The sequence below is a fragment of the Ascaphus truei genome, chromosome 13, assembly GCF_040206685.1.
Source record: "Ascaphus truei isolate aAscTru1 chromosome 13, aAscTru1.hap1, whole genome shotgun sequence".
Lineage (NCBI taxonomy): Eukaryota > Metazoa > Chordata > Amphibia > Anura > Ascaphidae > Ascaphus > Ascaphus truei.
In genome coordinates, this window is record NC_134495.1 from 21,075,984 (window position 1) to 21,103,220 (window position 27,237).

At 43.8% G+C, this 27,237-nt stretch overlaps 2 long non-coding RNA genes across 6 annotated transcripts in view; one reads left to right on the plus strand and one right to left on the minus strand.

The window, feature by feature from the left end:
* The window catches only part of LOC142465005 (uncharacterized), a 151,448-nt gene that overhangs the window by 65,838 nt on the left and 58,373 nt on the right, over positions 1 to 27,237 (plus strand). For all 5 annotated transcript variants that reach the window (XR_012787769.1, XR_012787767.1, XR_012787771.1 and 2 more), the window contains one exon: positions 11,702 to 11,810. This is a non-coding gene — a long non-coding RNA (uncharacterized LOC142465005). The remainder of the gene's footprint in view (positions 1 to 11,701; positions 11,811 to 27,237) is intronic.
* Positions 1 to 27,237, minus strand: part of LOC142465006 (uncharacterized) — a 71,110-nt gene that overhangs the window by 2,124 nt on the left and 41,749 nt on the right. Inside the window, exon 3 of the long non-coding RNA XR_012787772.1 lies at positions 5,384 to 5,422. This is a non-coding gene — a long non-coding RNA (uncharacterized LOC142465006). The remainder of the gene's footprint in view (positions 1 to 5,383; positions 5,423 to 27,237) is intronic.

Genomic DNA, 27,237 nt, shown 5'->3' on the forward strand with positions numbered 1-27,237 from the left:
TGGCTGCTGGGGGCCATAAGGCAGGATCAGCACCTTTATGTGTTAAAGCCGTAATGGGCGCTACTACAGAGGATAAGTTTTGTATGAATCTTCGGTAGTAGTTGGCAAAGCCCAAGAAGCGTTGTACGGCTGTCAGAGTCGTGGGGCGAGGCCAATCCATGACCGCTTTCACCTTGGCAGGATCCATGGCAAGGCCAGTATCAGAGATTATATATCCTAAAAAGGCAGTAGTGGTCTGATGGAACTGACACTTCTCCAACTTAGCGAAAAGGTGATTCTCTCGTAGGCATAGAAGTACCTGTTTAACATGACCCGGGTGTTCTTGTACGGACTTGGAGAAGATTAGGATATTGTCAAGGTAGACAATGACGTTTTGATCCAGGAGGTCCCTGAAAATGTCATTAACAAAGTCCTGGAATACTGCTGGGGCATTGCAACGGCCGAATGGCATAACAACGTATTCATAATGACTGTCCCTGGTGTTGAAGGCCGTCTTCCATTCGTCCCCGTGACGGATTTTTACTAGATTGTAAGCTCCTCATAAATCCAGCTTGGTGAAGATCTTGGCCCCTTGTAGACTGTCAAAGAGTTTGGTAATCAGGGGTAAGGGATACCGATTCTTTATTGTAATCTTGTTCAGGCCCCGATAATCGATGCAGGGTCTGAGGGACCCATCTTTGTTTTTTACAAAGAAAAACCTGCTCCAGCAGGCAACGAGGATTTCCAGATAAATCCCCTCTGTAGGTTCTCTAGAATATATTCCTTCATGGCCTGGGTCTCGGGGGAGATAACGGGTAGGAACATCCTCATGGGGGAACTGAGCCAGGAAGCAGATCGTTGGGGCAGTGGAATGCCCGGTGGGGTGGTAGTTCCTCAGACTTTGCTTTGTTAAAGATGTCCTGGAAGTCAGAGTAGATTTTCGGTAAGTGTATGTTTACCTGTTCCGGTATTGAAACCCTGCATCATTTTTGGGAGGAGACGAAGCAGTTCTTCAAACAATGTGGACTCCATTGGAAGGGCTCCGATTCGGTCCAGTCTATCCAAGGATTGTGAGATAATAAAGAAAATATAGGGTGCTCAAACCCAGGACGACTCTGTTCAGTTCAGTGAGTGATAAACATTTAACCCTGGAGATACCAGTGGGAGTGGGTGGTGAATATATAGACTTGTAAGTCCTCAATAACAGCTGTTAAGCTTAACCATAAGAGTCTAAACACCATGAAGAACCCACTCACGTCATCTCCAGGGGTGATGGAAAGGCGTGCCAGCCATGAGGGATCCGAAGTCCAGTGATAGGCAGAAGGAAAAAACGAATGGCGCACAGCCAGGGAGCCAGGTGTAGAGTAAAACTGCTTCTTTATTTGTGCATGCAGAGAGACAACAGGAGATCCCCTTGATGGGACAAGGACAGGAACCTCCTACGCGTTTCGGACCTGGGGGTCCTTTATCAAGGAGTGTGGGGTGTGCTGGGATAAGGCACCTTAAATACCTGAGCAATAATGGGTGAATTGAAAAAATCTGTGCGAAATTGGCCCTCCGCCCAGTGCGCATGCGCGTGACGTCACTCGTGGCGCCGCGCCGACCACCCGAAGGCTTGTGGGTAAGGACCGCCCATGGTGAGTGTCCGCGCATGCTCAGACTGGAACGTGAGGCTAGCAAAGCTCATCCAGTCTGTATCACTACTCCTGCCCTCAGTGACGTCACCGCGGGTCTCCGATAGGCCGGTACATGTCGCTGCATCACCAATGATGGTGCTGAACAGCCGTCATTGCACCAATCATACCAGGTCCCCTGCGCTCACACTAAAGGCTATTGCTCTTGTTGTGGGGCATTGGTGAGTGTTTATTTTAGTCAGCCCCAGTCTGTGTACACTGCAATAGCCTTTAGTGTGAGCGCAGGGGACCTGGTATGATTGGTGCAATGACGGCTGTTCAGCACCATCATTGGTGATGCAGCGACATGTACCGGCCTATCGGAGACCCGCGGTGACGTCACTGAGGGCAGGAGTAGTGATACAGACTGGATGATCTTTGCTAGCCTCACGTTCCAGTCTGAGCATGCGCGGACACTCACCATGGGCGGTCCTTACCCACAAGCCTTCGGGTGGTCGGCGCGGCGCCACGAGTGACGTCACGCGCATGCGCACTGGGCGGAGGGCCAATTTCGCACAGATTTTTTCAATTCACCCATTATTGCTCAGGTATTTAAGGTGCCTTATCCCAGCACACCCCACACTCCTTGATAAAGGACCCCCAGGTCCGAAACGCGTAGGAGGTTCCTGTCCTTGTCCCATCAAGGGGATCTCCTGTTGTCTCTCTGCATGCACAAATAAAGAAGCAGTTTTACTCTACACCTGGCTCCCTGGCTGTGCGCCATTCGTTTTTTCCTTCTATCCAAGGATTGTGTACTTGGAGCCATGGGAGTCCCAGGATTACGTTGACCGTATGCGTATGGATGGTGTCCAATTGGATCTTCTCGTGTGAACCTATCCTGTCCGCAACTGAAAGAAAATGGTTTGCAGATAAATAAATGCAGTAAAACACAATAGGTAGCGCTAATAAGAATAGGTTATGTATAGATATAGAACAAAGAAATTACATATAATATAAGCTGCCTAGATACACATCTGACCCCCAGTCAGATAAGAGCAATGGACTGTAATGGTATCAATGGCGCTATCAAAAATATATATAATATAAAAGATATACAACCAGATGGCGATTGGAAAATTCAATGATGATCTCAGCAGACGGTGATCAACCATGAAATATAAGAAAAAAAGAAAACGCGTTTCGGAAGCCTCTGCCTCCTTCCTCAGGGGTCAATTTACCCCTGAGGAAGGAGGCAGAGGCTTCCAAAACGCGTTGGGTGGTCCCTGGTATCACTGAGACTGTCCTGATCCCCGCAAACCGTGCCGTGCGGCTGCTCCACCAAAGCATCTTTTGAATTTGCCGCCATAGATCTACACGCGACCGCGAGGAGCTGGTGAATCTGCGGCTTAATCCTCCTGCTAAATAAATGCAGGTTGTAAGGCCGTTGATGGCCTCCAGTCTCACTGGGTGTTTCTTGTGTACTAGGGGAATCTTGTTTCTCTCCATGAATCCCTGGTCAATGAAATTACCCCCTGACCCGGAGTCCAGAAAGGCCCGTGCGGTGACGTGGAAGGTGTCACTGGTTAACGAAATGGGCACTAGAATCCTAGTAGACATCTTTTTGGGAGGAGAAAGAGATAGGGTTCCCAGTGTGATTCTCCAGGCTCACACTCGGACTTGGCATTTCCAGACTTGTGAGGGCAAGCAAGTACCTTATGTCTGGGGTTACCCCAGTATAAGCAGAGTCCGGCATTGTGTCGGTGTTGTTTCTCGCCGGGAGATAGCTTGTTACCGCCAAGCTGCATGGGTTCCTCCAGGTCTGGTGGAGACAGGTTAACAGCCCCTGTGTAGAAACTGTGAAAGGGTTGCGTACCTTGCTTGTGCCGGGTCCTTTCGGCTCTCCTTTCCTGTAGCCGTTGGCCTACCCAGATGCATAGAGCGACGACCTCCTCCAGTTCTGCAGGACGCTCCTGTGCGATAACTGGGAACTCCTTGCTATTAAGCTAGCGCTAGAAGAATGGAGGCATCTCTTAGAGGGCACGGAGAACCGCATCACCATCTTGACCGACCACAAAAATTTACTGTACATCGAAGGTGCTCGACGCTTAGGTGCTCGACAAGCTCGCTGGTTGCTCTTCTTTTAACGTTTCAATTTAATAATTTCTTTTTTGCCAGATTCTAAAAATGTCAAAGCCGACGCCCTTTCACAACAGTTTCTGGTTGATGACAAGACCGAGGATCATCTTGAGTCCACACTCCCTTCTAAGTTCATACTTTCCGCTAATACGTTTGATGCACTGAATGAGATTCTACAAGACCAGTCTCACATTCCACAGGGTCTCGAAGTCCCAGAGGGTCGTCTCATCACCTCATTACCATACTGGAGGAAAGTTCTAGAATGGGGCCATTCTTCCAGTTCATCAGGACATCCAGGTACTAGGAGGACCACCAATCTTGTGGAGCGGACCGTCTGCTGGCTCGGCATGCAGAAGGACATTAAAGAATTTGTTGCTTCGTGCTCAACATGTGCTCGTAACAAGACTCCCCGGAGCAAACCACCAGGACTTCTACGTCCCCTTCCCATCCCGGATCGTCCATGGACCCATTTGTCCATGGATTTCATAGTAGACTTGCCTATTTCTACAGGGATGAACACCATCTTAGTTGTTAGACCGCTTTTCCAAGCAAGCACACTTTGTTCCGCTGAAAGGCCTTTCCAATTCTCCCAAATTACGAGATGTCTTTGTCAAGGAAATTTTCGTCTGAATGGGGTACCCCATGTCATCGTCTCCGATCGAGGTTCACAATTCATCTCGAAGTTCTGGCGCTATTTTTCTCAACAAATGGGTATTTCTCTTCATTTTTCTACTGGGTATCATCCCCAAACCAATGGTCAGACTGAGCGTACCAACCAGTCCTTGGAGCAATACATACGTTGTTTCGTCTCGGACACTCAGGATAACTGGACCGACCTTCTTCCTTGGGCCGAATTTGCTCACAATAATCTGCGCAGTGAGTCCACCATGGATTCGCCTTTTTTCATAAATTATGGGTTTCACCCATCTCTCCTACCGATCAGCACACCTAGTTCTGGGGTACCGGCATCGGATAACAGAATTAGTTTTCTACAGGATTCCTGGAGAAAGATAAAACAGAATCTTAAGAAGGCAAGCGCTAAACAGAAGGTTCAGGCAGACCGTCACCGCCTGTAACTCGGGAAGCAGTGGGTCCCCGAGACTGTAATCAATGCGGTTCAGCTCCGGAGACCCCCTGCTTCAGTACATGGTAATAAAGGGGTTAACAATTCTCGCTACTCATCCGAGAGGCCTAACCACCCACCCTTGGGGCAACTACCCCCTTCACCCAATCCCTCTTCTCCCAAGAAACATTAAAATACAACAACCCTACTACCCACCTCCTCTACTCCCAACAACACCCCCAACACATCCAGTACAATAATGGACAAAATTGTAAGCTGTCACATGGTACTTCAACCAATTGGATTGGGGGTGTACCATGTGATGCCTTACATGGTATATCTCAACATCCGATTTTTTTTAAAGGATGTGACGTCCCTCCCATTAACATAACATCACATCCTTAAAAAAAAAAAAAAAAAAAAAAACCTGTCACATGGTTTACCAGCCAATAGGATTGGGGGTGTTCCATTTGACACTCAAATGTGACATCACAGGCATTACATAAGGCCTGTTTCATCTCATTTGAAGCCAAGAAGACAACGGGACAACATCCGCCCCATTGGATTGGATTATAAAAGAAGAAGAACTTACCGGCTGTTGAGGAGCATTGCGTCGAGTGTCAAGAGTGTCCTGAGGGTGAAGACATCAAAAGTAAGAAAAACATTGATTGTATTTTTTTTTCATTGCGTATTTTTTTTGCGTTTGCCCATTGACTGCCAATGTGTTTATCTATACCCATTTCGGGCTATAGATAAACACTGACAAAAAAAAAGCATTTGCCAAAAAATGCATTGCTTATTTTATTGTTGTGTATTTTTGGTGCATGTTTTATTTAATTGTTGTGTGTTTTTGGTGCTTGGTTTATTTAATTGTTGTGTATTTTTGGTGCTTGTTATATTTAATTGTTGTGTATATTTGGTGCTTGGTTTATTTATTTATTGGGGTTGTTGCCCCGGGGAGGGTGGTTAGGTGTCCCTGGTGGATAGCGGGGAGGGGAGTTAACCCCTTTAATTACTATAGCAGTTACTAACCGCACCGCTAAGGTGATTAAGGGGTTAGTGGCCATTAGTTTGTGTTTTATTGTTAAGTAGCTGCCACTGAGGATGGGTAGAAAGACAAGGACGGCCTTCATTCTGGCAGGGGTAAGTGCAACTTTACTTTATGCTGGCTGCATAATGTTTTATTTTTAATGGGCAAATGAGCTATTATCCAGATCTAGATAATAGTAATTTTGTTAAAAAAATAGAGGGAAGGGAGTAGGGGAACCCTTGCTCTGCTCGCATATAGGGCAGTGATAGATAGGGTGCTGCCCGGGATATAAATAACATAGAATCACTTTGAGAAAAAGAATCACAGTTATGAGCAATCAATACCTAATTGTAGTGTAATGATGAATTTATTACACTACAATTAGGTATTGAGTGCTCATAACTGGGATTCTTTTTCTCTAAGTGATTCTAGTAGTAATTTTGCCCATTACTGTACTGTATGTGTTGGGGGTGGCGGGTTGTTGGGGGTAGAGGGGGTGCCCATTCATTGCCATTGGGGTTATAGGTTGGGATTATTCGCTCCCATTGAGGGCATAGGTAACCACACTGGCAATCAATGGTTGTATTGGGTTTTAATTTTTATTAGGGGTAGCAGGGGTGGGTGAAGGTGGTATTTTGCCCGTGCTAGGTGTTTATTCCTACCGGGTGGGTAGTGGGATGGGTCAACCCCTTTTATTACCGTAGCGGTTGTAACTGCCAAGATAATGAAGGGGTTAACTCCTCCCGGTAGGAAAAACACCCACCATGGGCCAAACACCACCTTCACTCACCACCGCCCTCCCCCCCCCCGCTACCACCAATAAACTAGGCAGTAGTGTGTAACCCCTTCATTACCTTAGCACAGGGGTGTGCAAAGTTTCTGAACTGCGCCCCCCTGCCTGGCAGCCCAAGCACTCGCGCCCCCCCCCTGTTTTAGGACCCCGGCGGCAAATGGTGCAGCGGGTCACGTCACATGACCGCGCGGCGTCATTTCACGCTACGTTGCCGAAGAGTCGGCTGAAAGCAGGTAAGAGAACTCACGCCTCCCCCAGCATTTAATTTAAATGCCTTGGGGAAGAGCGCGGGGCCTCTGTAACCGCTGTGCCTCCCCTAGAAAACCTTGCACCCCCCAAGTTGGCACACCCCTAACCGCTAAGGTAATGAAGGTGCCTATAAATGTATTTCTATCACCTAGCATGGAAGCCAGAGGTCTCAGGAGCTGGTATTAATGTGTTTCAGCTCCGGAGACTCCCGGCTTCAATCCGATGCAATAAAAATACTTTTTTCCCCCTAAGTCCTATTCGCAAATCCCATTTTGGGAAATCTGACATTTGCGAGGATCTCGCTAGGTGAGTGCCTCAATGATCTCATCGGAGGTACTAGAATAGGGTGGTTTTATCAAAAACGCACGTTGGAGCTGTTTTTCAGCTCCAGCTCTGTGTGTTTGAACAGGAGTGCTACCTCTCGGGGAGATGCACTTCAGGAGCTTTCTGAATAGCAACCTTGCCAAATCGTTCGGGAACTGCTCAAAATCCTCAGTGAGTTAGTTATCGAAGTTTATAGAATTGGCCCCTTAGTGTGAGATAGTGAACAAGAGGGAGAGGAAGCAAAGGAGAGAGGGTCAGGAAGCAGAGAGACAGAAACATTAAGGGTTATTTATCAAAGTCTGCTAACAGGACAAAACGAGCACAAGATTTATTGAGGCAAATATTATCCCACGGAATGCCATGTGGTTTTTTTTCTTTGATAAATCTGGTGCAGTTTTTATGCATCAGTTTATCCCTGTTTTTCCCGCCAGGAGACTCTCCCAGAGAGAGAGAGATGCAGAGATAGAGAGGAGGAGGTTATTTGTCACACAAAAATATAACTCTTGCAAAACTGGGGCAAAAAGTCAGCTCAAGATTTAACTTTGTTTTTCTTTCTAAAAAAAAAACCCTATTGACGTTAGAGCGAGACTTTTTACATTCATAAATCGGGTCTGGTTTTTTGTTTGCACTGGTTTTATTTCAGTTTTGCAGCCAATTTAGTTTTGAGAAATAGATCCCATTATTTTCAATAGGATTTTTTTTTTCGACCAAAAAAAACCCAAAATCGGATGCAGTTTTGCACCAGTTGTGCTACCCAATAGACGTTGATAAAACCATCCATTCTGCCGTGTATTTGTCAGTCTCCTTTGTGTAAAAATTGGGCAATAGTGAGGCATAGAGAATGACACAGGAAGGAAGCAAGCAAGAAAGAGTCTGTGCATAGAAACAGGGTTATATTTACTGAACATCTTTGTTTATTTATTAATTTTAAAGCTCAAATTGTATTGAACATTTTCAGGATTATGGGGTACAGAAATTAGAAGGGGAACATGGACATGGAATATAACAGAACATTGTTATCACTGTAGGGAACATAAGCCATGCATACAGTGTATTATTTTTAGGTTAGGGCAGCATCATCTTTTTGTAAATCCCATGAAACTAATTCAATGACCATCTTTAAAGCAGGTAAATAACAGGATGGCAATGTTCAAAAGCACAGATTTTTAGCTGAGTTTCTAATTATCACGTTGGACCTGTAAGATACATTTTATAAGGGAGGATATTAATAGAATTTTTTTTCATGAGATGGACACTTTGATGCTATTGCCGAGTGGTGGATTTGGGTACAACAAATAAAATAAAGGACGTCTTCTATATGTGCAGGGATGTTCTTATTTAAGAGATGCTCTTACTGCAGGAATTTCATTAGTAAAGATGGGTGTTTTGGAGTTTTGGGGGAGATCTCGCTAATTCCTTTGCGATGTATAAATTGGCACATGGGGTTTTCAAATGTGGTACCTTAAAAAGTAGCTGTACGCACTTGAATTAATAAAAAAAAAAAAAAAACTATTATTATGCTTTTAAAACAGAAAGGGAAGGATTCATTAAGACCATTTTTCTTAAAAAATAAATAAATATATATGTCTTTGTAAATAAAATAAAAAGTAGTTAATTTCAGGTTTTCAAAATATAAACAGTAGTGGTACTCTGTACCTAGTACCACTGAACCTAAAATACTAGATTTAAGAACCAGTGGCCCTCAGCAACCTGAGTCCCACCCATTCCTGTCCATTTAGCAAACATCAGATCTATGTTTATTATCTAATCCTACAAAGCTATTATCACGCTGCAGTCAGTTCGGTTGTAACAAGGAAATGCACCAAGGTGAGTCAGCAGGAGAGAAAGGCACCCCTGGGGCTGCCTATACCAATCCCCTCTTCCCTCCTGTATTATTAACGACCCATAATTTCCAGCAAATGGCTGACTGTTTATTTCTGCTCATTCATAATTGACAGATCTAAGTCGTGTCCAGGCATCTCCTCAGGACACTTCTGCTTTTATCCGGGCCTTTTTTGTTTCGGACATCTCGCTCTCTAGAGTGCCTCCGTCATCCACCAACCACATTTGATTTCTGGTTTCTGTGGGCCATGCTTGTGGTTTAGTCTTATCCTTTAACCCCTTCAGCCCTTTGGGAGATTTTTGAGGCCAATTTTGCCCACAAACTGTGATTACCAGCCCTAATATTTCTTGCAGATGTCCAGATGTGTGGCTTTAATAGCAGTTAGGAGAAAGGAGTAGACTTACATCCAGGGCACTGGCCTTGGAAGTGGGAGACCCAGAGCTCTGTGTGTCAATAAGCAAGTCATTTTGAGGCAGTGAATTCAGCTTCAAAACTAAATAATGACGGGGTTATTTATCAAAGTCTTTTCTAATGCAAAACTGGGGCAATATGGGACTGGTTATATAGAGGAATAAGAGGAGACAGTGTGCATATAATAATAGTGTGTAATCATTTTGCCATCTCTTGTAATCATTTTAGGAGCTATTTATTAAAGTTTCTTCTCTGCAAAACCACTGCAATATTAATGCAAAAACGGCAACCTAGTGATAAAAAAAAAAATCCCATTGAAAGCAGGAGGATGTTTTCCTTTGATAAATCTGGTATTGTTTTTGCACCAGTTTTACACCCATGAGACACTGGGGCCTATTTATAAACATTTCCATGGGCAAAATAGCACCAGATGTATCAAAGAAAAGTAATTATAATAAAATCAGCCGAATTATTTTCCTTTGTTGCATACGGGGCAGTTAGTTGTTCCCCAGTTTTGCAGGGAGACCTGGATAACTAGCTTTAAAAAAAAAACCACTGGATGATCTCACACTTGGATAAGTGATCAAGATGAAAAGGGAAATGCAAAGGAATTTTTTTAAAACAAAGTAAATGTTCCCTTGAGTCAGGAAATAGGACTGGTGTTACAAATGCTCCTATTTGTGGTGGGGTATATTAAAGGGGCTGCAGCCCGGAAACCACGCCATGTCTTTGAAAAACCCCAGAGGGATATCCCATGTTGGCTTGTGTAAAAAGGAAATGAAAGATCGCGGTCTCCCTTCCACAAAAACTAAATTCTGTGGTATGGGGGAGAGACCCATCGGCCCACTCACAGATGGTCTTTTGGTCTTCTCATCAGCTGGGCTTGGTTGCCTCAGTGTGAAAGTGGAAGCACATTGTGGACCAGACACAATTATGTTATGGTGGGAAAAATAGAGTACAGTAAAGACAAAATACACTCAAGAGTCCATGCTCATACCCAGAAAGGCATATGCTTACTGTCTGTTTCCCTCTCCTACAACAGTAAAGAACCCCTCTCCTTCTGTCTCCCCTGCAGCTTGGTTTCTGCTTCCCTCTCCTCTGCTCTACTCTCTCTCTGCACCCCTAGGATTCACATCTCAGTCTTCAGGGGGCTGCTGTGTGACACTGTCAGTTTGTAAGAAAAAAACAAACAGTTGTCATAAGTTCTCTGTGTCACTGTCGCAGAAAAATACAGCAGGGACTGGTTGGAACGGGGTCTGACCAAGTCTCCTTGGTTCAAGCCAGCAGTTGTAATTTTTGTTTTAAAACCCCCAAGTCTACATGTCCATTTGGAATGGAGAGTTCTGGCTGTAAAACTGGAGCAAAAAACTGTATCAGTTTTATCACAGCAAAGAAATCTCAAATAGAAGCAATAGAAGATGATCCTTTTATTCAGTCTGGTGGATCAGTTTTGCACCTTTTTTCCTTAGTGTTGCGGCTGGCCGACTGGTTGGAGAAAAACTCTTGCTTAAGAAGCATTTTCATCTTGCACCACCGTACAGCAATGTGTCAAGCTACTGCTCTGCAATTTTGCCCTTTTTGAATCACAAAGCAATGTGGAATATATATATCGACTGCACTTACCTGGTGACCATGTTACAATGAGGTGTATAAAATACTACATCTTTTTGAATCCTGTTTTTCAAAATCCATCGGTTCTAATGTAATCTAAACATCTCGTCATAACAATCTGTGTCAGATGTGCCTAGGTAATACCTTTTTTCCCCAATGTTCTTAGATTGTAAGCTCTTTGAGGCAGGTTCTCCCTTTGCCTTATGTTGTCATTTATCCATTGCACTTATCTCCATTGTCTGCAATTAATTTACCTTGTATTGTCATTTTGTAAAACGCTGCGTGTACATTTGCTGGTGCTACATAAATAAAATTATACATACAATGCGATGCAGGTGCCTACAGCACTGAAAGAGTTTGATTAAAACCCCACAACAACGACAACATAAAACAAATACTATACATTTTCTTCCATTCAACACACAGAGAACTGTGCAGACCTGTCACATTATTGCAGTATATACACCATCTATATTAAATAATATATTTAGCATATGAACCCGTACGTTTTTGTAAGAGATAATACGTCTTTATTTAGCCAATTTCCCTTACAATCCCTTACGACATATACATTTCCCTTACAATCCCTTACAACATAACATACACTTTTATCATAGAATAATGGAAGTTAACTTTTTTTTTTTTACAGCTCCTCGTCAAACCTGTTTTACAGTCAATTAAGAGGCCTTTAAAGCTGCTACTTATGCCACAAAAACAAGTGAGGGTCTTCTCCTCGGGCTCTTCCATGTAAATAGCAGGTGAGAAGTGTGCGCTGGAACAACCCCAGCTCATAAATCGCACATAAACCATAGGGGGGCTAACACACTCTTTAAAGAGCAACGCAGGCTGGGAAGATGTAAGGGGGACATCCAGCTGATGTTTTCGCTTAGGGGGGGCCACACATGTAAGCAGTGGCGGTAATGCCATGCTGCCCGGGACTTATTAAATGTAAGTATTCAGTATTCCATTACCCAGCATACGTGCCAAATGTAATAAATTGTTGATATATTAGACACCCGTTTCTTCTACAAGGAAAGGTAAATGTCCTGTCATAAGTTTGAATGATACTAAAGCGGAGCAATGACGAATGCAATTGAAAACAACTGATACATGTATATTCATATGTGCAAAACGTCTTCCCTAACCTCTGCTACTGCTTCATATAGCCGCTACCTTTATAATTTGCTGACATACACGAGGCAAAAATGGATATAAAGCACCTAGATATATTGACACAAGTGGCACATACTCTGCATGAACCTTTTACGAAATTGTTTTTATGTATCTTTTTCTGTCTGCTCTGTCTCTTTCTCGCTCTCTCTCGATGTTTTGAACCTGCTGTTCCCACTCTCATCTCACTGTCTCTCATTCTCTGCTTTTATATTTTCATCATTCTTGTCATTTATTTTAAATTTCGGGTATGCTAAATCCTGATAAAAAAAAAATGGTAGCACCCACACTAGTTGGTCAAAAAGATAAGTGTATCCATAACTCCCTCATCTTTTTAGGGACTAAAAAAAAAAAGAAGACAATTATGCTTGAGGATCTGGATTATATTTGAATATGCTGCATTTTGAGGGGAACTGTTGTATTAAAACATTTGGAGCAAATTATATATAAGGATTATCCTGACTCTTACAAGTCATTTATTACATAGAGCACCTGATGTAATAAAGATGAATCTCACACCATTGAAGTATATTGGTTTGTGTAAGAGGGATTCCGAATGGTGATCCCATTGAAGTCTGTTGGGGTAATTGATGTGTCTAACGTGAGTGTGAACACAAGGAGGACTGCTTGATATATTATCATATAACTAAATATACATGAGGCACTACAGTGAAATATTTTGTGATCTCAAAGAGTAGAATTGAAGCATGGAGCCTCTGCTTTCCATTTAGTTACTCGCTTCACACGAGTGAAAGGGTCTTAAAATGAGTGAGACATACTCCATATCCATGAAACTACCCTCCCCTTAGTAAGACTTACTGCCAATATCAGAGTTTACATTGTGCACTCGGACAGTCTACTGATGCTTGAGACTCGCTACCCATAAGAGAGACTGCCTTCCAGTTCGTGATCACATCTGTGAAAGTTTATCTTCCAATGAGTGATACGTCTTCCATATGAGTGAGAAGGCATTGCCATTGGGTATAATCTCTCTCCGTAAGTGAGGCTGCTTTTCAATAAATGAGGCTGCGCCCATGTGATTGAGACTACACTGCAATGAGTGAGACTCTCACTTTCCAGTGCATTGCAAGCTTCTCAGGCACTGCAATGGTGGACACGCTACATTCAAGTCTCTCGTGATAAAGAAGGGGTTAATTCCATCCCCAGCGGATGACAAGGCATGCAACGTGTTTCATGCAAATGACCTTTGAATGGCTTCCCCCGGCTCCCAATGCGCTCTTGACTGCCAGCTCCCCCTCTCTCCCCGCTCCCCCCTCTTTAGCGGGCCCTCCGCAGGCCAGATTTTTGCTCATTTCCTTTATTTGCTTGACTGACTGTCACATGCGGACATGTTTCTCGCTTGTTAGGAAAGCCTTAATTAGTTCATGTCTGTTCCCCTCTCTATTCTACTCTTTTTCTCGTCCTCTTCTGTCACGCTCATTCTCTCCTCTATCTTTTCTTTTCACTCTCTCTCCTGCTGTCTTTGTGTGTCTGTTATATTGCCTCCCTCTCCCCCTTTCTTTTTCTTCTTCCTTTTACTGTCTCCATTCCATCTCCCTTGCATTCGACCCTTCTGTCTTTCCTTTATCTTTTTGCTCTCTGGCCCCTATGCAATATGTAGTGACGCCTTCTTTCCTATGGAAGGAGCTGAACTCTTCCCCAACACTGGGAAGTTTCTTCACAGTACAGTAAAATAAGTGCTTCTATCTTTTGTCCTTATTCTGTCTTGTGTCTTCTTATTTCCTTTTCTGTCCCCTCATTTACTCCTTATCCTTCTCTCGCTCTCCTCTCTCTCTTTTTTTTCCTTTCTGTCACTATATCTCTCTGTTTTCTTTCTTTTAACTTTCTCTATCACCACCCTCGATTTCTCTTCTTCTTTCTCTCTCCGTTTTCTCGGACTACTCAACCATTGTTTTTTTTTTAAACCAAAGCAATAAAGCAAGATGGGATACCAAATTGGCGTCAGCTCAGACAGCCCTTTAACCTAATACTTTATTTTTGGTGTAAATTAAAATGTACTTGGACATTTGCAATGTACTTAACCTGTCTCCTCCCTGAATCTCTGCGCTACAAGTGTTGATGTTGCAGAGATTAACAGACTTATATAGGGGAAGGTTATATAGAACACTTGGAGGAGTTTGGGGATGGTTTTACTTGCCACACATAGTCTGACAATTATATGTATCCATTTTAACATCTCTTGCCATCATTTTTCTCCACTTTTGATTTTGCAATTCATTTGCCGTCTCGAGTTTAAGAAACTTTTGTCAAATGTATTAAACATTCTAGAGAATTTCATACATTTGATATAAACTCAAAATACTACATCCATAACACAAGAGAATGTTAATAGTCGCATTTAATCAATTAGCCGCAAAATGGTAGCCTTTTTTAGACACAATTATGTCTATAGTTCTTTCACATTAAGTTTCCCAAAATGGCTGTAGATCTTTCTCTTCTTTTAAAGTGTGTATGAGACCAGCCCGGCTCTCCATCCTTGTCTCATTTGAATATCCAGAGAATTAACAAGCTTAGATTAGCATTGCCTCGTTAAAACCAGCATCCGCTCCCCTTGCTAATGTGTAAAGACAAGTGCTGGAAAGTGGCATGGAACATTAAGGCCAAACTCAATCAAGTCTCCCAACAGGCCCTTGGGAGACAAAATCAAACTGGTGGCATCCAAAGGGTCCCTTAGAGTCTACTAATTTCTGCTCCCCTAGCTCCAAACATCTTCAATCCCCTCCCACACCACCAACCCTCTGACCCGCCTCCCTTCTGCCACTATCCAACTCCCAGAGGCATGAAAAACTGGTGTCACTAAAAGCAGAAGTCTTCAGAGCCAAGACTTGTTATCCTCAGCAGGGTAGGAGGTGTCACACATCAACATGGGCAGTTTAAATGTCACTTGTGGTGGTCACAGCCTAATGTTTACTTTGCTAACCTATATTTATCGGTCAAGGTCCATGAATCCAGGAGTGTGATTTCGGCGACATTTTATCATGTTAATCTTAACTGAGAATGAATGGTTTCCAATGGGTGCGACTGCTTTAATTGAGCGAGACTGCACTGCAATGCTAAAATGGTAAACTATTTTCAAATGAGCAACATTTCATTGCAGTTCACAGAAACAACATCAAGTCTGACTGTTTCCGCACCAGATGTGAAAACTTATACCCCAATTGCTTTCTGATCTTTAAACATATTTAAGATACTCTTGTGTCTGTGCCAAGCACCCACTGATGGTATAACTGAGACTTTAACCCATTGAATGAGACTTGGGAAGCATTAAAAAAAATATGGCACAGAAGCAGACAAGATGTCAAACCAGACATGATGGAGTGAGCTTTGACTAAAATGATTTTCTCTTTTCCTCTCTTTCATTTGCTACAGCATGACACATGGTCAGTGAATGAATCAGTGGTGCACAACTCCAGTCCTCAAGACCCCCCAACAGGTCAGGTTTTAAGGATATCGCTGCTTCAGCACAGGTGGCTCAATCGAAGACTGAGCCACTGATTAAGCCACCTGTGCTGAAGCAGCGATATCCTAAGGACTGAAGTTGAGCACCACTGGTGTAAGTGAAGGCATACAACTAGGCTATAGATTACCAGGAACAGGATCAGCTCATTCTGTTCTAATGCAGTAAAGGACTTTCTGACCCTGTGCCTCATAATTAAGGCAACAGATGGCCATTGTACCATCCAGCCGTGGCAGAGAGTATCCCTTTCACAAAATTAATGGACAGGGGCAGTATGCGTCTTACAACTTGTAGGGCAGTCATTTGCCACACCTAAAAAGTTGTGCAAAGTACAACACTGCAGTACAAACACGAAAAGCATTATTATATTATTCATATAGTTTTCCTCCTGCTCAGTGGCTGAGCACAGTACTCTGAAATAAAGGAGCACCCCCCAGAGAGAGACGGAAACTCAGATAAAAAGCTGAGATGTAAAATATTAATATGCCCATTATGCAGCCTGGTTATATCCTCTATTCCTGAGATGGAGTACCCAGAGAGGGAGTAATGGTCCTGAGGGTGTTTATAATGTCTACTACAACAGTAATAGACATGTAAGGGTTGAACGGAGCCAGAGGTGCAGCTAGCCAACTGTGGGCTGTAACTCAGAATATATCATCTGCCCACAATATTTACCTACCCTTAACCATTTCAGTACTTTTGAGAATTTGTGGTCAAGCACTGCCCTCAACAGCACTTATATTCCTTCCTTTACTGTCTCTGTAAGTCTCCCATCATAACACTTAAATTGTAAGCTCTTTGGGGCAGGGATTTCCTTTCCTATTGTCTGATTTTGCTGCGCTTATTGTATTATTATAATTCCCTGTACTGCATTCCTTGTGAACCGCTGCGTATACTTTTGGCGCTATATAAATAAAGACATACATACAATTTGAAATGTATTGCCTGTCAAGCACTAAACATTATATACTGCTAGTTCTAACAGATCTTTTGTTTTATGTAAATGACTCCATTCGTAAACATATGAAAATATAACGCAGTTGACTGACCATAATAATATGAACTGAATATGGGCCATTGAAATTAAAATCAGATGCTATGTTTGCATATGCCTAAAACCATCTCTGCATAAAGAAGTCGGGTAGCGATGGGTGTTATTTACTAAAGCTTGCCAATTGCAAAACTGGAGCGAAAGCAGTGCAACAAACCGCACCAAACAAATCAAAAGACAAGGATTCACATTGAAAGCAAGTGGAGTTTTAATTTTGATAAATCTGGTGCAATTCTTTTGCACAGATTTTGCCTGGGTATTGTAGCAAGTAGACTTTACTTATTAACCCCCTATATATCCATTTCACATTGTGGCCGGGGTAGACGCGATGGGGAGGCGTGGCTGTGATGTCACGGAGCTGATTCGCCCTCATTGGGCGAACCGCCCACGTAACCTGGCCGTCGCGCCGCAGAATCAAATTTATCTGATTCTTCGCACACACCGCGCCCCATCATGCTGGCGTGCACACGTGCGGTCTGTGGCCGCGATCGTTGCCATAAGGCATTTTGATCGCTCCCCGCAGTCTCGCCGACCATGGACGTGGCCTTGGGCAGGCAAGTAACTCCAGCCTAGAGATGAGCAGCAAAAATCACAAACACTTGTGATTCTCTCTTCGAGTCCTATGTATCAACCCGACCGCTTTAACACCATAGACGCTTCATAAGTCTGTTAATCTCTGCTTGACGTGTAAGAAACATGTTAATTTGTAGGTTTACACCAAATCAGACTTGTTGGCACCAAAAAAATGGAATGAAAATAACAAGACACAGAATTTGAAATAGCTTGTTATTTAATATGCGCCTAGTAACTACTCCCCTAAGTCCTCCTATTACTCAATATAAGACGTTTTACATTTCTTTTATCCTCAACAGAACACACAAAAACATACTCATTTTGTTAGTTTTTAGCTTTTTTGACATTCTGGATGGACAATTATAGGTAATGTAAATGTTCTATGCAAATAATACAATGTTTTGGACAAAGTACTGGTGCATTAACTCAATTAGTCCCAGTAGACTTATTCAACACCCGACGGGTTAAAAAGGAAATGATTTAATTTTCCATCTTTTCTCCCCCTCCCCCTTTGGTTTGTGTTAGATTTTATTCCACAGCAAAGAAAAAAATTGGTCTTTTAAGCTCTTCTTTGGTTTGTTATTAAAGCAATTATGTAGCATAACAGAGAGGATTGCACACTAATGGGAACCAAATGTGCTCAGAAAAGGAACAAAACTATGGACCCTTATTAAGAAAAAACATTGAGGAAGTGATTAAGGGCAAAGAGATGTTGAGCACTATCCTGCTGCCCCGGGCAATGCACAAAAAGAGACACTATTTATTATTGGGCTTATCTAGAGTTCCTTCATCTGTCCAACGGTCTAACTCTCCTCTCATTCTGATTTTCCTTAAACAGCAAGTCGTTTCCATGCAAGAGAATGTCACGGTAGCTTATGACAGGCTGTAATTTACACCAAAACTATATATAAATATATATACCTGGGTTTGAACTGGGACGAGACTTAGATATGATAAAATATAATTTATTCCTTGATAAAGGTGAACACAACAGATTATACAAATAACAGGCAAAATATAGACACTTACTTAAAGATTAGGACAGAAGGCCATCAGGATACAGACTGGGCCACTTCTCCCATATATCAGTTGACATCACAGCAAGACAGGCAGGTCATACAGCAAAACCTGCATCATCCCAAGACCTTGCATAAAGACACAGGCCTGATGACATGCAGACATGAAGATCATGAAGAACATTTGCATGAAGAACAATGGGTAAAGGGTGGCTTTGACTTATATACTATGTCAAACTCATCTCTTTTACCCTAGGTGCCGCGACGGCTAGCAAAAGTCCCTTTGAAGCTTTTGAAGCTCAGTTTGGACTTCCAGTGTCCAGTGTGAAAGGTCACACTTTTCTGATTAGTTCCTTTTGTCCGTTGGGCCAAGCATAAGCAATTAGCAATTTAGCCTTTAGACCAGGCAATGTAAATTCTAGCCTTTACTGCTCATTATCATAGCAGGGGGGCTGCAGTTTCTCAGAACTCAACCAAAATTTCATATTTACTGCAAATCACTCCCTAACTTGAGTTCAGTAATACATACAGGCAGGTGCGATATATTAATACATTCCGTCACACCTGACGCTCGCAGAGAGACCAAACATTACGGTGTAATATGAAAATGAATAGAGATATTAATATCTGGCATTTCGCAGCAGTTACATATACAGTGTTTATACTCAAAAGGATGGGCTAACTCCCACTAATACAAATATGTAATTCTTAGCTTGGTCAGCCAAGGACATCTCATAATATTCTTATATTTAATAAGGACACCCATTCAGATATCCTGCTTGGGGTAGCCCCACCCTGGCCCCATCAATAAAACCTTTTGAAGTAGGCTTTTAGCTCCCCGCATAAACAATTAGGTAATTACTTTTTGATCACTATGTATCACACCTAGCAAGATGTCCTATCTAGCATACAGAGGTAACCCAGCTTTAAGGTGTCAAGACCATTTGGTTCCTCATGCATTACAAAAGGGCAGGCATTCTGCCTGTACATTAGCATTAGCACACCATTAGCATTCTGCCTGTACATTTCAAAAACTGCCCCAGAAAAGCACTTTATCAAAAATATATGTCCCTCTTATGACAAAGTGATATTTTTAATATGTGGGTACTTGGGGGGGTTCCCCTGAGGCTGCACCCCAAGACTCAGGGGCTGGCTGCAAACAGGTATTAACATACTGTACACTAAAAAACCCTTCTGCTTTTCACATTCAACTTCAATTACGCCCTTTGAAGTCCAGATTTCCTGAAAAGACACCATACAGTGGAATTTTCTTAAACTGTAGCTCATTAACCCCTTATGACCCAGTGGGTGTGTTATGCAGACACTGATCCAGCAACAACATAATTTTTACACGGGAATAAGCATTTTCATGTTATAACAAGGGTCAAATCACATTTCTGGGCCTCAGCCCAGTTAACCCCTTGTCTCCCTGGTGAGGTTAGAGGGGGCCCTTGGGGGGTAACCCCGTTAATCCCGGGCCAAATCCTCACTATCGTCACAGAGAACTCCAGTGCTAAGGGACTGCAGGGTATCATTTAGCGGCCTTCATTGCTCTGGGCCGGCAGAGAATCAAGAAGACATTACTCTGCTAGAGACCGCAGATAATTTCATAGCCCCATGTAAACTGGAAATCTGCAAACCTTGGTGTAACCTCCAGTGCAAAATACCTGCATTGTCTCGAGTCCCTTGTCCTGCAAGAGACTGAGGAGCATCACTTTACTCATTCTTACTTGTAATACAGTGCATGAGTTCTGCAGGACTTTGAATTGACCCATCTGATGAGCAGCACACTACTAGACAGACATGCACAGCAAAATGTAGCCCATTCTCTATTAGAGACAACCCCAGGAGCATCACTTTATTCGTTTTCCAACTGCACAGAACAGCTGGACTCCTGTTGGCTTAAATGAGAGAGATTTGCCAGTTTTAATATCTACGTCTGATAGCTTGATCCTCCTGTTTCCTTTGTTCCACAATATGGGAGATAGTGAGGGTACAAGGTCATGTGAACATTTACATCACTGCCAGAGCAACATACTCCTTGCGCGGGACCAACAGATAAACACATTCAACCTCCTTACAACCTCCCGAGATGTGACTGTTATTATGAAAGGCCTATTTGACCCTCTACTTGAAGTCTCACTTATTAACAAACATTGCATTAGTCACAAAGTAAAATCACCCGACATGTATGAAGTTGTTTAGTATTGTTTATGTTTGTTTCATAGTTCAGATATGTTTACTATTCTAGGGAACTGGACCTAAATAAGGTAACAATGTTGCACTCATTCAGGCTGAGTTACATGCCATTTATTATAACGTTCTCAAAAATCAACTTTATATCAGCATGTCCCTGGTATTGAAAACTGCTATGCAGTGAAGTGTGATGTTAGAATAAAAAAGGAAAAGTTAGGGCATTTTGAAAAATAAATAAATATTTTAACCTTATAAGTGGTTAAGATCTTAAATAACACCTTTTATCTAGGTGTTTTTTTTTTTTATCTCCCTCACAACCATGAAGGCGAGACACTCATCGCTTTTTTAGGAATGACACGCTATTGAAGCAAAAACGTTAAGACGATTTTTTTCCTGACAGATTGGATTAAAGGTCATATTAGGAGGTGTGCAATCATAACGCATCTTTTGTCCCATTCATTTATCACCGTTTAGTAAATCTGGGCGTAAATGTCTCGCTAGGTGGACCCTTGCCTTGCAGCCTTCTCAAGATTTAAACAACTTCCATTTAATGTGGATACTTTAGTATTACCAACAAAGAGATTAAGGGGTTTATTCTAAATCCGCTGAAGTGAATGGAGTCAATGGAGCATTTCGGACGAAAAACCGCCCGATCGACGGCTTCGTGGATATAAAATAAGACTCAATACTGTAATGTTCTGCATTTTGAGCTAGAATGGGATGCGATAACTCTCATGGAGTATCGGGCAAAGAAGGTGTTAAATGCTAATCTCCCTAGCAGTAGTTAAGTAATTTTCTGCAGGGCTCTGGAAAGGAAGGTGATCAGCAACAGATAAGCAGTGCATAAGAGCAGTTAACCTCCGTACATTGCCAGCCTCACTGGGAGCAACGTGGTTCGTTTTTAGCCTTGTGTAAATCTGGGGTAAAGAAATGCTTTGCTGGCATGAATGGGGGTTAGGTGCTACTTTTCTGGTCTTAAACAGGGAAGAGGTTGCAACATGCTATGCAGCTCTCTGGCTTGGATGGAGTTAAGTTTCCCTGTCGTCTTGGGTTTCAGATACCAGAATTATTTCTCCTTCTGCCCTGTGTATGAGTAATGGCTGTGACCCTTCCCCAACCCCTCTCTGTAAAATCTCAACCTTTTCTTTTCCTGACTTTCTGCTTCAAATATGGCAAACCCAGAACTGCCTCATTCCGTGGGGGTCAGTGGGGACTGCCAGAGAACTGAGACCAGAAGCATCTGTGGACTAAAATTACCCTGGGAATGTAGGACTGTGCAACATGCTGTATGTAATAGATATTCAGCTATAATAACTAACTGCCCTAAAGAGCTTACAATCTAATATGTGACATCTAATGTTGAGTTAACGGCGGTCACGGCGGCGCGTGCTACAGAATGCGTGCCACACAGCACATCACTCTATGGGGCAGGCCCTAGTGGCTGTGTGTGGGCGTGCAAAGCTCTGTGACGCGTATGCTGGCAGGGACGACAATAATTTTGTCTTCCCATGCCGCGACACGGTCAGATATGCCCCGTCATGGCCGTCCCACCGTCATGGCCCCGCCCCTGCGCTCCCCTACAGACCGCCGATTGTGGCTGTAGTCTCTGCACGCGCTGCCAGGCGCGCGTGCAGCAGGGAGGATTGGGGCCGTAGCCTAAGGCGCAGAGAGAGGTGGGTTAGATTTTTCTTATTCCTTTTGCTTTAGTCTGTGTGAAACTAAGGAATTAGAAAGATTAATAATTTGGACTCCAATCTGTTAGGAGCATTAGTGTACACCAGGTAAGTAAGACCTGTAGGTTTATTGGATGCACAATAGAATGGAGAAGAATGCTAGCAAGATATGCTAACATTGTTACAACTCCTATGTGTATCAAGTAAATCCACCCTGACTCCTCCTATTTCTCCATATGACTAATCATTTTATCTCCTCAAGTGTTTCTTATAACTCCTCACGAACTACTCCTGCGTTTTTTTCTCAGTTCAGTATGAGCTTCTAAGCAGTGCTTTTAACAAAAGCAGTATGTATTAGGACTTAGGCCTCAGCCAGGGTGGCGCTGTGCAGGCGGACGCGCTCACGCTGGCCGCTATGAAACACATTGAGGCAATGTGTGTGGCCAGCGTGAGCCTGCGCCTGCCGATGCTTAGATGCTTGGAGAGCAAGCAAATTTGAATTTGCCGCCCGCAAGCGTGTCACGTGAGCGGTTCGCCCAATGAGGGCGAACCAGCTCCATGACGTCGTGGCCGCGCCCCCAGACGAACGCGCACCCACGTGGCCACGAATCGCTCGGCTGAGCAGGACACAGCACTTGAGCGCCAGCGCGCTCACTCCCTGACTGGCCGCAGCCTTAGGCTACGTCCACACTGCTGCTGACCGCGCTTGGCAGTTAGCGCGGTCAGCACAAACAATTATCTGTCCGGCCACGCTCATGCGGCGTGCACGTATGCTCGCGGGTGCTAGGTGCTTGCCGAGACAGATAAAATTGAGTTTGAGGCACGCTGAAGGGTCACATGACCTCCTCAGCCAATCAGCTCCAGTCACTGTTAGGCCACTTACCCTCCCCCCGCCCCCCCCAGCTCACGCTTACAGAAAAAGTTGCCGGACACCCTGCGCTCATGCTTGGAGAGTTGGTGACGTCACCACTCTCAAGCATGAGCTCTCTCAGCGGCAGCGTGGCAGCAGCCTTATTGAGATTTTTGCAGTTTGGCTTTCGGCCTAAATTTCCATAGGTAATACATTGTATCTTGCACTATAAAAACAGTACAGAATGTGTTATGTTGCTGAGGGGTTTCAAATGTATTGCAGTTGGTGTTTTGCTTCATGGGATTGTACGATCAGTGGTAATTGTAAGGTAAGTAGAAAAAAAATAACCTTCCTACTTTGTGATGAGGAATAGCTCATTTCAGATCCCACGGTGTGCACCACGTCCTCTGGGTGCGTGAGGGTTAACAAAGGTCACAGAGACATGAGATTGCTCCCTTGCACGCATCCCAGCTAATGTCAGCCAGCTTTGGAGTAGCCGAAGTTTAGGCTTCCATAGCAATGGGGTTTGTTATAGCGACTCAGGCACAAACAAGAAGTAGCAAAGTCACAGTGCAGTCCAGCCTCTGTTCTCACCCAGCTATAAATCATACGAGCTAGGGAAGCCTTCTCAACTCTTTTATCCCCCCTGGCTCTGCCAGAGTTCTGTACCACTACATAACTTGTCCATATATATATATATATATATTATTATTATTATTATTTTTAATAGAAGGTCACTGGCACTTCTGTAGGTAATCAGTAGTGGGCTGGTGCATGTCCCATAAAAATAATAAAAGCATACATTACCATGAAGCGGCAAAGAGGCGACAGCACTCAGACAGTTTGAAGCAGTATTATGTATTTAACATATAGCACATATCTCAAACGTTTCGATCCCACAGTGGGATCTTCCTCAGGGGGGTGCAGAGAACAAGTGACAGCTAGTGACTTAAATACCCATACACCCATGTGACATAAAACACACCCACTAATTAGATGACATAATTGCGCGCTGTAGCAGGAGACAATACAAAGATCAGAGAAAGTCAATAAGAATCAGCTGCATCTGTGCTGGAGTCCTCCCATTGGCACGTCTCACTCACATGATCAGGCATAAGGCATCTGCATTACTGAGAGGCTTCTATGTACATGCAGCATTGCGTCCCCGTTTGTCAAGACAACTGCGCATGCGTGATGGCCAATGTTCACCGTTGTCAGCCTTTTCATAGCGTCTGGGGTTGTCATGGATACGGCGCATGCGCCGTGTATAATTCTCCGATCTTCATTGCACAGTCACTGCCTCAAACATACTGACAAATCTCCTGGAGTGCCTGTGACAATAGCCTGTCACAGGTATTTTGGTTACACAAATCACTGGGTTGAACTGAACGAGGCTTAGATATAATAAAGTATATTTATTCCTTTGGATAGGTGAACACACGAAATAATACAGTAACAGACAAGAAGTACACTTATTTTGGGGATGGGGGATGAGAAGTATGAAGCATAGCAATTCTCTCGCAATCAGGTAACAATCAGATGATATCAGAAGACAAAGGATAAAGGGTGGACAACAGTTTATAAACCTTTTGTGCCCTATCCTTAACATTGAGTACAGTGGATTGGTCTTCAATTAACTCTAGCCACTCATTAATGTGGAAACACATTTTGACACATGCCCCCCTGCTAGTTGGTACATGTGCAGTAGAGCTCTGGGGTCTCATTTCTGTAACCCCTCCTCTGCATCAGGAATGCCAGCTAGTCTACCAGATTGGATTCCTGGCAGGATATGCTTTGTTGTGAGGTGTGAAATGGAACACTTGAAGACTGCTCTGGTTTGAGTAATCTCCGCCCTCATGCAAACAGTGGAGGTGACAAAATCCTTTGAAACATACTCAAGTCGTAGACATTGGGTCGCCTTTCTGGCCATATGCTACCCTGGTATCCAAAGGAATTTCCTCTGGGTTTTACCCATACCTTGGAACACAGTATGAAAGATAAAACATTAACATATTAAAATATCCGGTTCCGTTGGGTCCAGCAGGTCCAAACTTCCCAGTTCTCAATGCCGGAACTGGGACACCCTATGGTCCAATTTGAGACTTGCTACGACCTTCGGAACCGGAGATACACAAATACACTTAAAACCGTTTCACATTTTAATACAAAAATCTCCGCTGTAAATTAAATCACGTTTTTTCACTAAATCCCCATTGAAAACAACGGGCTCCGCCGCCATAGACTTTCAATGGCAAACCGCCGCCGTTGGCGGCTATGGGAATCCGCCGCCATAGACTTTCAATGGGGCGACGCCGCCGTTGAAGTCAATGGGGGTTTTCCGCCATAGCCGGTCAATGGGGTTTGGCCGCCATTGGAGTCTATGGGAAAAGTCCTGAACTTTCAAGGGGGTCCATACTCCGTCGGGTTGGTCCAAGAGAGTCAAGGATGGTTCTGCAGCGATGCCGGAGCAGTGACTACAGATACCCCAAACCCTGATCCTCTGGGCCCTCCGGAACCGGAGCTATGGATTACCAAATTTCAGCTTTTGACACTTTGCCATTTTCCTGAGCCGTTTCTGCCGCCGCCATTGGAACCTATGGCGCGACCCGCTCTTCTCGGTTCGACCCTTATCGGGGGTCCAGGATACGGGGACCCGGTTGTGGTCGAGTGGGGGGAGGTCTAGGAACTAGGGGCAGAAAGAATTTTATTTCTAGGTGCTCTAGAACTGTTTATTCCCACGCCACTTGTCGTTTAACTTGACTTGTTAAGTGATCAAAGCTCTCCTATTGAAAATGTATCCGCTTTGCGGTTAAGCGGTTTGGACGGCAGCCAACTCGTTCCTGGAAAGCTCTTTCGAGGATTCTCCATTGAAGTCAATGGGCCCATTGACTTACAATGGGAAACCGCCGCTCTTCCTCTCGGACGCCATCTACTGGTCTTCTCAGGAAACAGGACTCAACAGCAAGATTCGCCATTGAAACACATGGAGCCTCAATGGCGGCCTATGGGAGCCTGCAAAATGGTGCCTGAAAAGGCGGGAAAATTACACAAAGGGCTATAATCACTAAACAACTATTAACCCTTGTGCTCTTGGATGGATCCTAGTGTGTGTGTGATGCAGACACTGATTAAACCAGATGTTACAATAAAACGGGAACAGGGGAATACACATTTACATGTCATAACAAGGGTTAAATCACAGTTTTGGACCTCAGCCCAGTTAACCTATTGTCTCCCTGGTGAGGTCAGGGGATGGCCAAATGGGGTGTAACCCCTTTAATACCGGGCCACCCCCTCTCTCCCTCTACAGTGCTTCGCCACATTTTTAAAGCCCATAGTCTGGACACAAGTAATGTCCCTATTTGGAGTAAACGCTGAGCCCAGGGGTATGCATAAGTAGTGACAAGACTCACCATATACAACTGAGCCCCCCACAAAACTTAAGGAAGAGGGTTTACTCCAAAAGACTCACGGGGCCCGGGAAGCCAGTACCTTCTGTCCCCCCCTGATGGCGGCCCTGCTAGGCCCCAGCCTGGGTTGCTATGGAGATCCAGACGTCATGCAGGGTATTTAATGAGGAGGGATTGTTCTAGAAAGTTGGGTTCCAGGATGACAAGAGGAGAGGAACCTCATGAAGAGTAGACACCCATGTTCTTAAAGTACTATTTTAGACCTGCCCCCCCTAATTTATTATGTTATATAAGGGAACCGGCATGTGACCAGAGTGCCTCAGTAATGAGGATTCCCGGATACCAGCGGATCGGCTCTAACCGCGGATCTGCATAGAAATTCCTCTCAGGCTGAAGTGGCAGTGGCCGTTACCATAAAGGCCAAGGTATAGAGTTACGTATACAGGACCCGCTAGGATCCCCAATGGGCCTATTATTACCGAGATAATGAGGAGAGCTATCACAAAACAATGAGGGAGGCCCGGGTCTTAGCATAGTGAAGAAACAAGATATGTACCTCCATTTCAGTGTTAAGAGTGGGCACTGATGGAAGAACCGTATTCATGTATGTGTGATATAACATACAGTGGAACGTTGTCAATATATAAATAAGTGGCCCCTGTGATTGGGGACACGCATAAATGACAGTTGTACTATAAACGTTAATGGCACCCATTATTATCCAACCTTGCTACCTCACCGCCCAGCCGCCTGAATTCCAGACGCCTG